This window comes from Squalius cephalus, assembly GCF_949319135.1.
Source record: "Squalius cephalus genome assembly, chromosome: 21".
NCBI classification, from domain to species: Eukaryota; Metazoa; Chordata; class Actinopteri; order Cypriniformes; family Leuciscidae; genus Squalius; species Squalius cephalus.
In genome coordinates, this window is record NC_137142.1 from 875544 (window position 1) to 889079 (window position 13536).

Consider the following 13536-nt stretch of genomic DNA (forward strand, 5'->3'; position numbering starts at 1 on the left):
TAAACAGAGAGAGAGTTAAACAGAGAGAGAGTTAAACAGAGAGAGAGTTAAACAGAGAGAGAGTTAACAGAGAGAGTTAAACAGAGAGAGAGTTAACAGAGAGAGTTAAACTGAGAGAGTTAAACTGAGAGAGTTAAACAGAGAGAGTTAAACTGAGAGAGTTAAACTGAGAGAGTTAAACAGAGAGAGTTAAACTGAGAGAGTTAAACTGAGAGAGTTAAACAGAGAGAGAGTTAAACTGAGAGAGTTAAACAGAGAGAGAGTTAAACAGAGAGAGTTAAACTGAGAGAGTTAAACTGAGAGAGTTAAACAGAGAGAGTTAAACTGAGAGAGTTAAACTGAGAGAGTTAAACAGAGAGAGAGTTAAACTGAGAGAGTTAAACAGAGAGAGTTAAACTGAGAGAGTTAAACAGAGAGAGTTAAACTGAGAGAGTTAAACTGAGAGAGAGTTAAACAGAGAGAGAGTTAAACAGAGAGAGAGTTAACAGAGAGAGTTAAACAGAGAGAGTTAAACAGAGAGAGAGTTAAACAGAGAGAGAGTTAAACAGAGAGAGAGTTAAACTGAGAGAGTTAAACAGAGAGAGTTAAACTGAGAGAGTTAAACAGAGAGAGTTAAACAGAGAGAGTTAAACTGAGAGAGTTAAACTGAGAGAGAGTTAAACAGAGAGAGAGTTAAACAGAGAGAGAGTTAACAGAGAGAGTTAAACAGAGAGAGTTAAACAGAGAGAGAGTTAAACAGAGAGAGAGTTAAACAGAGAGTTAAACAGAGAGAGAGAGTTAAACAGAGAGTTAAACAGAGAGAGAGAGTTAAACAGAGAGAGTTAAACAGAGAGAGAGTTAAACAGAGAGAGAGTTAAACAGAGAGTTAAACAGAGAGAGAGAGTTAAACAGAGAGTTAAACAGAGAGAGAGAGTTAAACAGAGAGAGTTAAACAGAGAGAGAGTTAAACAGAGAGAGAGTTAAACAGAGAGTTAAACAGAGAGAGAGTTAAACAGAGAGTTAAACAGAGAGAGAGAGTTAAACAGAGAGAGTTAAACAGAGAGAGTTAAACAGAGAGAGAAATCTGTCAAATCAAAAACACAGAGATCCTGACAATGAAGAACTCCGCCATCAATACCATGAAGCTCTTAGACTATACAAACAAACTCTAAGAGTAAAAAAGGAAAAACACACAGATCAATTATTTCAAGAAATGGAGGAGTCAATAAATACCAGTAACTTCTGGAACAACTGGAACACTCTCTACAGACCACAGCAGGAAGAACTGGCCATTCAAAACGGGGACATATGGAGGACACACTTTGAAAATCTGTACAAAACAACTGAAACAAATCCGGCTCGAAATGAATTAAAAACCAAATTAGAAATCCTGAAAGAAAAAATTAGACAACCAGAACCCCCTAGATTTCCCAATCACTGTAGATGAGCTTACAGAGAGACTACATGCTTTAAAACCCAACAAGGCATGTGGCATTGATGGAATATTAAATGAAATGATCAAATACACCAACGACAAATTCAAAACGGCAATAATCAAATTATTCAACATTGTTTTGAGTGTAGGATATTTCCCCGACTCCTGGAACCAAGGCCTGATTACACCGATCTTTAAACAAGGAGACAAATATGAGCCAAACAATTACAGAGGCATATGTGTCAATAGCAACCTGGGGAAAATATTCTGTTCAATTATTAATGTAAGATTGCAGAACTTTCTCAAAACCCACAAAATTCTGGACAAAAGTCAGATTGGTTTTCTGCCCAAACACAGAACATCTGACCACATCTACACCCTCCACACCATCATTGATAAACATGTTTACCAGAATAAATCTAAAGTCTTTGCTTGCTTTATTGACTTTGAGAAGGCTTTCGACTCGATCTGGCACGAAGGACTCTTCCTAAAACTACTGGAAAATGGGATTGGAGGGAAAACATTTGATCTGATAAACACCATGTATAAAAACAACACATGTGCTGTAAAAATAGGGAACAGTCGAACAGAATTTTTCCCCCAACATCAAGGAGTCAGACAAGGTTGCCCATTGAGCCCCACTCTATTTAACATCTATATAAACGAATTAGCCAAAGCCTTAAATAACTCCACTGCCCCCGGCCCAACCCTGACGGACTCAGAGGTCAGATGTCTCCTCTTTGCTGATGATTTAGTCATTCTGTCAGAAACAAAAGAGGGACTACAACAGCTCCTCGACGTCGTAGAGACATTCAGTCTAACGTGGGCTCTCAAAATTAACTTAGCTAAAACAAAAATAATGATTTTTCAAAATAGATCCAGGTGTAGGGAAAATAAATATGTCTTCAGAGCAGGAAACCAAGTCCTCCAACACACCCACGAATACACATATCTGGGACTAAAGCTGAGTTCAACAGGGAACTTTAATCTGGCTGTGAATGAACTGAAAGCAAAAGCAATGAGAGTCTTCTACATGATTAAAAACACTATTCGACATGAAATTCCAATTCAAACCTGGCTAAAAATCCTAAAAGCAATAATTGAACCCATTGCTCTGTATGGCAGCGAGATATGGGGACCTCTCAAAACCCAAGATTTCTCAAAATGGGAAAAAGAGGAAATCGAAACTCTGCATACCCAAATTTGTAAAAGCATCCTAAAAGTAAACAGAGCAACACCAAACAACTCGTGCAGAGCTGAATTAGGACAATACCCCCTGCTGATCACTATCCAGAAAAGAGCTGTGAAGTTCTACCAGCACCTAAAGCGCAGTGACCCGAGCTCATACCAGGCTGAGGCCCTGCGGTGTCAGGAGCAGAACCGGCACCGGAGCGCAGTGACCCGAGCTCATACCAGGCTGAGGCCCTGCGGTGTCAGGAGCAGAACCGGCACCGGAGCGCAGTGACCCGAGCTCATACCAGCTGAAGCCCTGCGGTGTCAGGAGCAGAACCGGCACCGGAGCGCAGTGACCCGAGCTCATACCAGGCTGAGGCCCTGCGGTGTCAGGAGCAGAACCGGCACCGGAGCGCAGTGACCCGAGCTCATACCAGCTGAAGCCCTGCGGTGTCAGGAGCAGAACCGGCACCGGAGCGCAGTGACCCGAGCTCATACCAGCTGAAGCCCTGCGGTGTCAGGAGCAGAACCGGCACCGGAGCGCAGTGACCCGAGCTCATACCAGCTGAGGCCCTGCGGTGTCAGGAGCAGAACCGGCACCGGAGCGCAGTGACCCGAGCTCATACCAGGCTGAGGCCCTGCGGTGTCAGGAGCAGAACCGGCACCGGAGCGCAGTGACCCGAGCTCATACCAGCTGAAGCCCTGCGGTGTCAGGAGCAGAACCGGCACCGGAGCGCAGTGACCCGAGCTCATACCAGCTGAGGCCCTGCGGTGTCAGGAGCAGAACCGGCACCGGAGCGCAGTGACCCGAGCTCATACCAGGCTGAGGCCCTGCGGTGTCAGGAGCAGAACCGGCACCGGAGCGCAGTGACCCGAGCTCATACCAGGCTGAGGCCCTGCGGTGTCAGGAGCAGAACCGGCACCGGAGCGCAGTGACCCGAGCTCATACCAGGCTGAGGCCCTGCGGTGTCAGGAGCAGAACCGGCACCGGAGCGCAGTGACCCGAGCTCATACCAGCTGAGGCCCTGCGGTGTCAGGAGCAGAACCGGCACCGGAGCGCAGTGACCCGAGCTCATACCAGCTGAGGCCCTGCGGTGTCAGGAGCAGAACCGGCACCGGAGCGCAGTGACCCGAGCTCATACCAGGCTGAGGCCCTGCGGTGTCAGGAGCAGAACCGGCACCGGAGCGCACTCTCACAGCTGATGCTGAAACTACAGCCAGACCAGCACAGCACTATCTGGCCCAACCAAATTATTAAATTACAAAAACAAAATTACATTAACTATTGGAAAGATGCTACTAAAGCACAAAACAAGATGGAACTCTATTTACACCTGAAAAGAGACTATACACCAGCAGAATACCTGAGCTGTGTGAAAGAGCATAAAGTGAGAAAGACCCTGACCAAGTACAGGCTGAGTGACCACAGTCTGGCTGTAGAGAGAGGTGTGTGTGTGTGTGTGTGTGTGTGTGTGTGTGTGTGTGTGTGTGTGTGTGTGTGAGTGACCACAGTCTGGCTGTAGAGAGAGGCCGGCACAGGCAGAGATGGCAGCCGAGAGAGCAGAGACTGTGTTCACTGTGCTCTCAGAAAGAGGTGGAGACAGAGGAACACTTCCTGATACACTGTGATCACTATTACAGCATTAGATCAGACTATTTCACTAGATTCCAACAAATAGAACCAAATTTTATGGCACTACCAAATTCAGAAAAATTAAAGCATATTCTGGGAGAGAACTCCAGCTCAATCACAACAGCAGCAAAATATGTGACAGCCTGCCACAAACTACGAGAGTCAGCCAGTGGACAAAACTAAAGTCAGAATCATCCTCATCTTGTCTGAATGTTGGTACTAATGTACATAGGTGTTTTTTTTTTTGTTTTTTTTATATATATAAATGTATTCATGCATTTATTTACTGATTGATTTATTGAATTTATTGATTATTTGTGTATGTAATGTCCATTTATGTAATGGCCAATGCTTTGGCAATACTGTACAAGTCATGCCAATAAAGCTCATTTGAATTTGAATTTGAGAGAGTTAAACAGAGAGAGAGTTAACAGAGAGAGTTAAACAGAGAGAGTTAAACAGAGAGAGTTAAACAGAGAGAGAGTTAACAGAGAGAGTTAAACAGAGAGAGAGTTAAACAGAGAGAGTTAAACAGAGAGAGTTAAACAGAGAGAGAGTTAAACAGAGAGAGTTAAACAGAGAGAGTTAAACAGAGAGAGAGTTAAACAGAGAGAGAGTTAAACAGAGAGAGTTGAACAGAGAGAGTTAAACAGAGAGAGAGTTAAACAGAGAGAGTTAAACAGAGAGAGTTAAACAGAGAGAGAGTTAAACAGAGAGAGAGTTAAACAGAGAGTTGAACAGAGAGAGTTAAACAGAGAGAGAGTTAAACAGAGAGAGAGTTAAACTGAGAGAGTTAAACAGAGAGAGAGTTAACAGAGAGAGTTAAACAGAGAGAGAGTTAAACAGAGAGAGAGAGTTAAACAGAGAGAGTTAAACAGAGAGAGAGTTAAACAGAGAGAGAGTTAAACTGAGAGCGTTAAACAGAGAGAGAGTTAAACTGAGAGAGTTGAACAGAGAGAGTTAAACAGAGAGAGAGAGTTAAACAGAGAGAGTTAAACAGAGAGAGTTAAACAGAGAGAGAGTTAAACAGAGAGAGAGTTAAACAGAGAGAGAGTTAAACAGAGAGAGAGTTAAACAGAGAGAGTTAAACAGAGAGAGAGTTAAACAGAGAGAGTTAAACAGAGAGAGTTAAACAGAGAGAGAGTTAAACAGAGAGAGTTAAACAGAGAGAGAGTTAACAGAGAGAGTTAAACAGAGAGAGAGTTAAACAGAGAGAGTTAAACAGAGAGAGTTAAACAGAGAGAGAGAGTTAAACAGAGAGAGTTAAACAGAGAGAGTTAAACTGAGGGCCTCTGGTGGCCGACAGGGGAACTACACCAGCAGAGCGCGGACAGGGAAAGTGTTGTAGGCGGCGAGCTACATAGGCCTACCGTGCACCCCCCCCACCTCCCAACAAAACCATACTTTTTTGAAAGGTCTGGATGTGTAGAATATGAATCTGAATGTTAACATTGAAAATTTTGGGTTGCACTACCTGTTTTAGCCCTGTGAATAGGGAAACCCTAAAAAACGATTTTAAGCGATTTTAACACATCGAGATTGTCCTAGTCAATCAGAACAGCTTTTAGGTGACCCAATACACACTCAAACTTAACATATGATGACTTAGGTCAAATACCTACCATGCTGCTTATTGGTAGGTGTCTAAAATTAACATAGGTAAGGCTTTATGTCGATATAATGAGCCCATTTCAAGGCCACGACCTAGATTCGCCTATCATGCACCCCAACCCCCTCCCCTTAAAAAAAATCATGCTTTTCTGAAAGGTCTGTATGTGTAGAATATGAATCTGAATGTTAACATTGACATTGTTGGGATACACTAACTGTTTTAGCCCTGTGAATAGGGAAACCCTAATAAACGATTTTAACACGTCGAGATTGGCCTAGTCAATCAGAGCAGCTTTTAGGTGACCCAATACTCTTACTACACTAAATTGATAATTACTTTAAATAGTTGTTTTTAATTATTTTTAATTTAATATAGTTAAGGCCTTGTATGGATATAATCGATCAAGGACCATTTCCATAGCATCAGTTAATATGCTAACGTGCTAACATTCCAACATCCCAACATTCAAACTCCTCACCCTCCCCATCTTTATTTAATATAATTGACCCCTCTTACTACATTGATAGTTACTTTAAATAGTTGTTTTTAATTATTTTTAATTTAATATAGTTAAGGCCTTGTATGGATATAAAATAATATCCTTTATAAAATATATTATGGATATAATGCAAGATTAGCCAGAATGAAAGAAATACGTGACAAGAGATTAACTGAACCACTGGAATCTGCTCACAGAATGAATGTAACCTGTGAACTTATACCAGACACCATTACAGAAGGTGATGGATATCACAGAGAATGCTACCAAATATTTGATACAGAAAATAAATACAGTGGGGCAAAAAAGTAATTAGTCAGCCACCAATTGTGCAAGTTCTCCCACTTAAAAAGATGAGAGAGGCATGTAATTTTCATCATAGATACACTTCAACTATGAGAGACAAAATGAGAGAAAAAAAGTCCAGAAAATCACATTGTAGGATTTTTAAAGAATTTATTTGCAAATTATGGTGGAAAATAAGTATTTGGTCAATAACAAAAGTTAATCTCAATACTTTGTTATATACCCTTTGTTGGCAATGACAGAGGTCAAACGTTTTCTGTAAGTCTTCACAAGGTTTTCACACACTGTTGCTGGTATTTTGGCCCATTTCTCCATACAGATCTCCTCAGCAGTGATGTTTTGGGGCAGTCTCTGGGCAACACGGACTTTCAACTCCCTCCAAAGATTTTTTTATGGGGTTGAGATCTGGAGACTGGCTAGGCCACTCCAGGACCTTTAAATGCTTCTTACAAAACCACTCCTTTGTTGCCCGGGCGGTGTGTTTGGGATCATTGTCTTGCTGAAAGACCCAGCCACGTTTCATCTTCAATGCCCTTGATGATGGAAGGATGTTTTCACTCAAAATCTCACGATACATGGCCCCATTCATTCTTTCCTTTACATGGATCAGTCGTCCTGGTACCTTTGCAGAAAAACAGCCCCAAAGCATGATGTTTCCACCCCCATGCTTCACAGTAGGTATGGTGTTCTTTCTCCTCCAAACACGACTTGAGTTTTTACCAAAAAGTTCTATTTTGGTTTCATCTGACCATATGACATTCTCTCAATCCTCTTCTGGATCATCCAAATGCTCTCTAGCAAACTTCAGACTGGCCTGGACATGTACTGGCTTAAGCAGGGGGACACGTCTGGCACTGCAGGATTTGAGTCCCTGGCGGCGTAGTGTGTTACTGATGGTAGCCTTTGTTACTTTGGTCCCAGCTCTCTGCAGGTCATTCACTAGGTCCCCCCGTGTGGTTCTGGAATTTTTGCTCACCGTTCTTGTGATAATTTTGACCCCACGGGGTGAGATCTTGCGTGGAGCCCCAGATCGAGGGAGATTATCAGTGGTCTTGTATGTCTTCCATTTTCTAATATTTGCTCCCACAGTTGATTTCTTCACACCAAGCTGCTTACCTATTGCAGATTCCGTCTTCCCAGCCTGGTGCAGGTCTACAATTTTGTTTCTGGTGTCCTTTGACAGCTCTTTGGTCTTGGCCATAGTGGAGTTTGGAGTGTGACTGTTTGAGGTTGTGGACAGGTGTCTTTTATACTGATAACAAGTTCAAACAGGTGCCATTAATACAGGTAACGAGTGGAGGACAGAGGAGCCTCTTAAAGAAGAAGTTACAGGTCTGTGAGAACCAGAAATCTTGCTTGTTTGTAGGTGACCAAATACTTATTTTACAGAGGAATTTACCAATTAATTCATTAAAAATCCTACTATGTGATTTTCTGGATTTTTTTTCTCATTTTGTCTCTCATAGTTGAAGTGTACCTATGATGAAAATTACAGGCCTCTCTCATCTTTTTAAGTGGGAGAACTTGGACAATTGGTGGCTGACTAAATACTTTTTTGCCCCACTGTACCACAAATCCTGTAGAGTCCAATATACACAAAATTTAGAAAAATTGAGAAGTGCAAGCACAGAAAACAAGGCCAAACAAATCCAAATAGTAGAAGCTCACGGTGAGACATTTGGTGCTGTATCTCGAGTTATTGACAAGGAAATCATCGGCAGCAACAAAATGATGAAATTGACTGATCTGACCAAAATCTACATAGCTCATCTAGGATGCACAAACTTGCCTCAGCACCAAATGCCTCACCGTGAGCTTCTACTAGTTGGATTTGTTTGCTTGCACTTCTCCATTTTTCTAAATTTTGTGTATATTGGACTCTACAGGATTTGTGGTATTTAGCTTCTGTAGCAAATAGATCCTTTCCTCTAATTCTGCGAAGCAAATTTTCATCAAATTTTTGTTCTGCAACTTTGAGGACTGTTCTCCACCCATCACACTCAAACTCTCTTAACCCCTCATTCGTCCATATCCCTTTCTTTTGTACCTTCTTCCGTGTAATTGAGTTGCAGAATATACAGTCAGGTGTGAAGAGCACCTTGTCACCAGTTGAGGCCCTCTGACTTTGCCTTGAACTTGCTGCTAATAGTTCAGGCTTCTGGTCGAGTCTTTTGAGATTCATGGTGAATCTTTGGTAGCATTCTCTGTGATATCCATCACCTTCTGTAATAGTGTCTGGTATAAGTTCACAGGTTACAGTCATTCTGTGAGCAGATTCCAGTGGTTCAGCTAATCTCTTGTCACGTATTTCTTTCATTCTGGCTAATCTTGCATCAGAATCTACGTTTGCCCATAATTGCAAGAGTGGTCTATATACAAGACCAGGGACATGCACAATGCATCTGGACTTTGGTTTTGTCCCATGACATACCCTATGCCTTGAAGGACCTGCAGTCACTTGGCCCACTGACTCATGTCTTTACTCAGGCATAACTGAGCAGTTCAACTATGTTGAAGAAACCAACTACATAACCGACTAGATTATCTATGTGTGTGAGGTGTGTGTGTGTGTGTGTGTGTGTGTGTGTGTGTGTGTGTGTGTGTGTGTGTGTGTATAAGCTACTGGACGTCTAAAATTTCCCTTTGGGATGAATAAAGTATATATCTATCAATCTATCAAATGTAATCTAAAATAATTAAAAACAAATATTTAAAGTAAGCATCAATGTAGTGTAGTAAGAGGGGTCAATTATATTAAATTGTAAACTAAAATATTCAAACATCGAGCAATTCAGTGAAACAAATTTCTTGCTGTATAGGCAGAGGATGCAGACTTGGGGTATCTGTCTGTGTGAGTAAGAACAGTCTTTCAGGACAGTCTGCCTGACACAGAGGAAACTGTTAATGAAAATTAAAAAAATATCTTATTTTGTCATTGGATGAACAACCCAGACAGGTTTCTGATTTGTCAATGAAATTACTTCGATGGAAAGGGTAATGAGGGTTGGAATGTTAGCACGTTAGCATATTAACTGATGCTATGGAAATGGTCCTTGATTGATTATATCCATACAAGGCCTTAACCATATTAAATTAAAAATAATTAAAAACAACTATTTAAAGTAATTATCAATTTAGTGTAGTAAGAGTATTGGGTCACCTAAAAGCTGTTCTGATTGACTAGGCCAATCTCGACGTGTTAAAATCGTTTATTAGGGTTTCCCTATTCACAGGGCTAAAACAGTTAGTGTATCCCAACAATGTCAATGTTAACATTCAGATTCATATTCTACACATACAGACCTTTCAGAAAAGCATGATTTTTTTTCAGGGGAGGGGGTTGGGGTGCATGATAGGCGAATCTAGGTCGTGGCCTTGAAATGGGCTCATTATATCGACATAAAGCCTTACCTATGTTAATTTTAGACACCTACCAATAAGCAGCATGGTAGGTATTTGACCTAAGTCATCATATGTTAAGTTTGAGTGTGTATTGGGTCACCTAAAAGCTGTTCTGATTGACTAGGACAATCTCGATGTGTTAAAATTGCTTAAAATCGTTTTTTTAGGGTTTCCCTATTCACAGGGCTAAAACAGGTAGTGCAACCCAAAATTTTCAATGTTAACATTCAGATTCATATTCTACACATCCAGACCTTTTAAAAAAGTATGGTTTTGTTGGGAGGTGGGGGGGGTGCACGGTAGGCCTATGTAGCTCGCCGCCTATTGTATCTTACATTAGTACTAATAAAAGTAATGCATGCTGTAGCTCAACACTCCAGGATAATAGCGACCCCTAGTGGCAGAGCATTTCTTTCTTTCCTTTTTTATTAACAAGACATAGTTGCATACACAAAGAAATAGACAAATGACATATACACACAAGTACACATAGAGGGGAGAAAGGAGAATAAGAAGAAAAAAACAGCAATATATAGATGTATCTAGTATATACAGGTACAGTAATACTTTTAATGAATAGGTTATTCCAGTGTGATATAACAACATTTTTGATTTTTTTTTTTTTTTTGTGATTAATAAATATCTAGACAATTTGAAACAATAATAATAATAATAATAATAATATTTGTAGTAACAGTAGTAATAATAATAATGAAGTGTAGCATCAGTTCTGGCAGGTCATGTTACTCGAGCTCTCATCAGTGACTCTCAGCTGATCCTCTACATACAGGAATACGTTATGTGACGATAGTGGTTCTGACAGAAGTGGCAGTAGTAGTATAGCAGCAGTAATATTAACAATACTAATGGGCCGGATCTGGGCCGACACTATGTTGCTGTTTGGGATATATAAATTATTATTTTTTTTTTTTAAACTGGACGTTTCAAACATTTAAAGAACTTTCCATAATAACGTTTTGATAACTTAATATGAACATAAGTAAAACATTCTTGGAATTACTGTCACATTAGGCTATGTCTTCTGGGACTTTTAGTTTACTTTGTTCCTATTGATGTGTTTACTTTCTGTGTTTGTTTCCTTGGTTACCCATTAGTTTCACCTGTGTCTGGTTTCATTTGTTTTCATCTTGTGTGTATAAAATCTGTGATTTCTTTAGTTGTTTCTCAGTTATTGTCCTGGCATGTTCTGCAGCTGTTTCCCTATAGGATTACATGTTTATCACTCGTTTAGTAGGGATGAAGCCTTGTGTTTAATGATGCAGGTCTGAGTAAGCATAAGCTGACACGGATGAATGATGTCATTCCAAACCAGATTTACACTGAAGTAATGGCGAAGGCTGAAGGTTGAGATATTCTACCCGAGCTGCAGAAAACACTCAAACGTTTCTGTTTTTGAACACTGGAAATGTTCCAAAAGCTGATATTATAATGTTCAATGTTGGGAAATATGGTCAAATGTGTGTATGTGTTGGCATATAAACCCTTGGATCAGACTCGTATCTGTTTCTGTTATTATTAGGCCATTTCAGTGCAGATATACATTCAGGTGTTCGCTTGATACACACACTCACGGCCACGTTATTAGGTACACCTTGCTAGTTCCAGGTTGGACCCCCGTTTATACCAAATTCCAACCACTGTCGAGCACCCTAGCAACCACTGCCGAGCACCCTAACAACCCAAATCCAAAAGGGAATATCTTAAAATCTGAACGTCATAGAGGAGTTGCGGTTGATTTATATCATTCATACTGACAAGCAGACTTTGGAGTAACATCATCACTGTCAGTTACCAAGCCACTCCCTAGCAACTAAACCGAGAACCCTAGCAACCATCCAGGAAGACCTATATCTCTGCATCAGAACATCGTATAGAGATGGGGGCTGGCTCTTTTGACTCATTCTAGCAAACTGGACTTCCAACATGCTACACATGCTAGCAGTGATTAGCTAAGTGTTAAATCAGGCTAAGAACATGCTAAAAACTCTATAAAAACTCCAAAGTAACCATCTGTGACAACTACCAACTGCCTAGCAACACCATTGCAACCACGCAGAACACCCTAGCAACTGCTTAGCAATGCCCCAGCAACCACCTAGAATACCTTAGCAACGGTCAAACAACACCCTAGCAACCACCTAGAACATCTTAGCAACACCCTAGCAACCACCAGGTTACCATAGCAACCACCCAGGATATCCTAATAACCACTTAGCAACACCATAGAAACTGCCTAGCAAGGCCCCAGCAACCACCCAAAATACCTTAGTAGCCACCAAACAACCACCCAGAACACCTTTGAAACCACCAAGCAACACCCTAGGAACCACCCAGGATATCCTAGCAACCACTAACCAAGACCATAGCAACCACCTAGAACATCTTAGCAACTGCTTAACAACACCCTAGTAACCACCCATGTTACCATAGCAAACCACCTAGCAACACCCTAGGAACCACCCAGGATATCCTAGCAACCACTAACCAAGACCATAGCAACCACCCAGAACATATTAGCATCCACCTAGCAACACCCTAACAACCACCCAGAATACCATAGTAACTGCCTAGCAACCACGCCAAGTACTGTATCAACCGCATAGCAACACCTTAGCAACACCCTAACAACCAACTCGCAACACCTTAGCAACCATCCAGTATACCCTAGCAACAGCCTAGAAACACCCTAGCAACCGAGTTCTGAGTTTTGCAACTCCAAGCACAACTTACATTTTCTTCAGGCAATGAACGTTCTAGTTTGAGTTACTGTTGCCTTTCTATCAGCTGAGCCAGTCTGTTCATTCTCCTCTGCCCTCTGGCATCAACAAGGCATTTTCTCCCTCTAGATATTTCCTCTTTCTCTCAGACCATTCTCAACACTAGAGACGGTTGTGCCTGAAAGTCCCAGTAGATCTTTCTACTTGTTTCTGAAACACTTTAGAATGTGCCACGTTCCATATGCCACGTTCGGTCACTTATATCACATTTCTTCCTCATTCTGATGCTCAGTTGATCATGCCTACATACCTAAGTGCATTGAGTTGCTGCCCTGTGGCTGGCTGATTAGAGAGTTGCATTAACCAGCAGTTGAACAGGTGTACCTAATAAAGTGGCCGGTGAGAGAATATGTGAGCTAATCTCATCATTGACCTGTATTATCAAACGGCTAATCAGAGCTGGTCCAGATTCACAATGCCTTTAACCTTTAAAGATTTTTACCTTTAATCTGCTACAAAACTACAGCCTTCTGATTGGTTGAAGAAAAGCTGTTTGTTTGTTTTCTGGAAGTTTGGATGAACAAAAACCTTTGCACATGACAAGAGCGAGACCAATGATTGTTTCATTGGAAAATACCTGAGATGCATGAAGTTCACAGGAAATGAGGCAAAGCAAAGAATGACTCACCAACATTAATGAGACTGACTGATAAGCATCTAACGTGCGACTCTTATGCAAATTATGCCATTATATAAGAA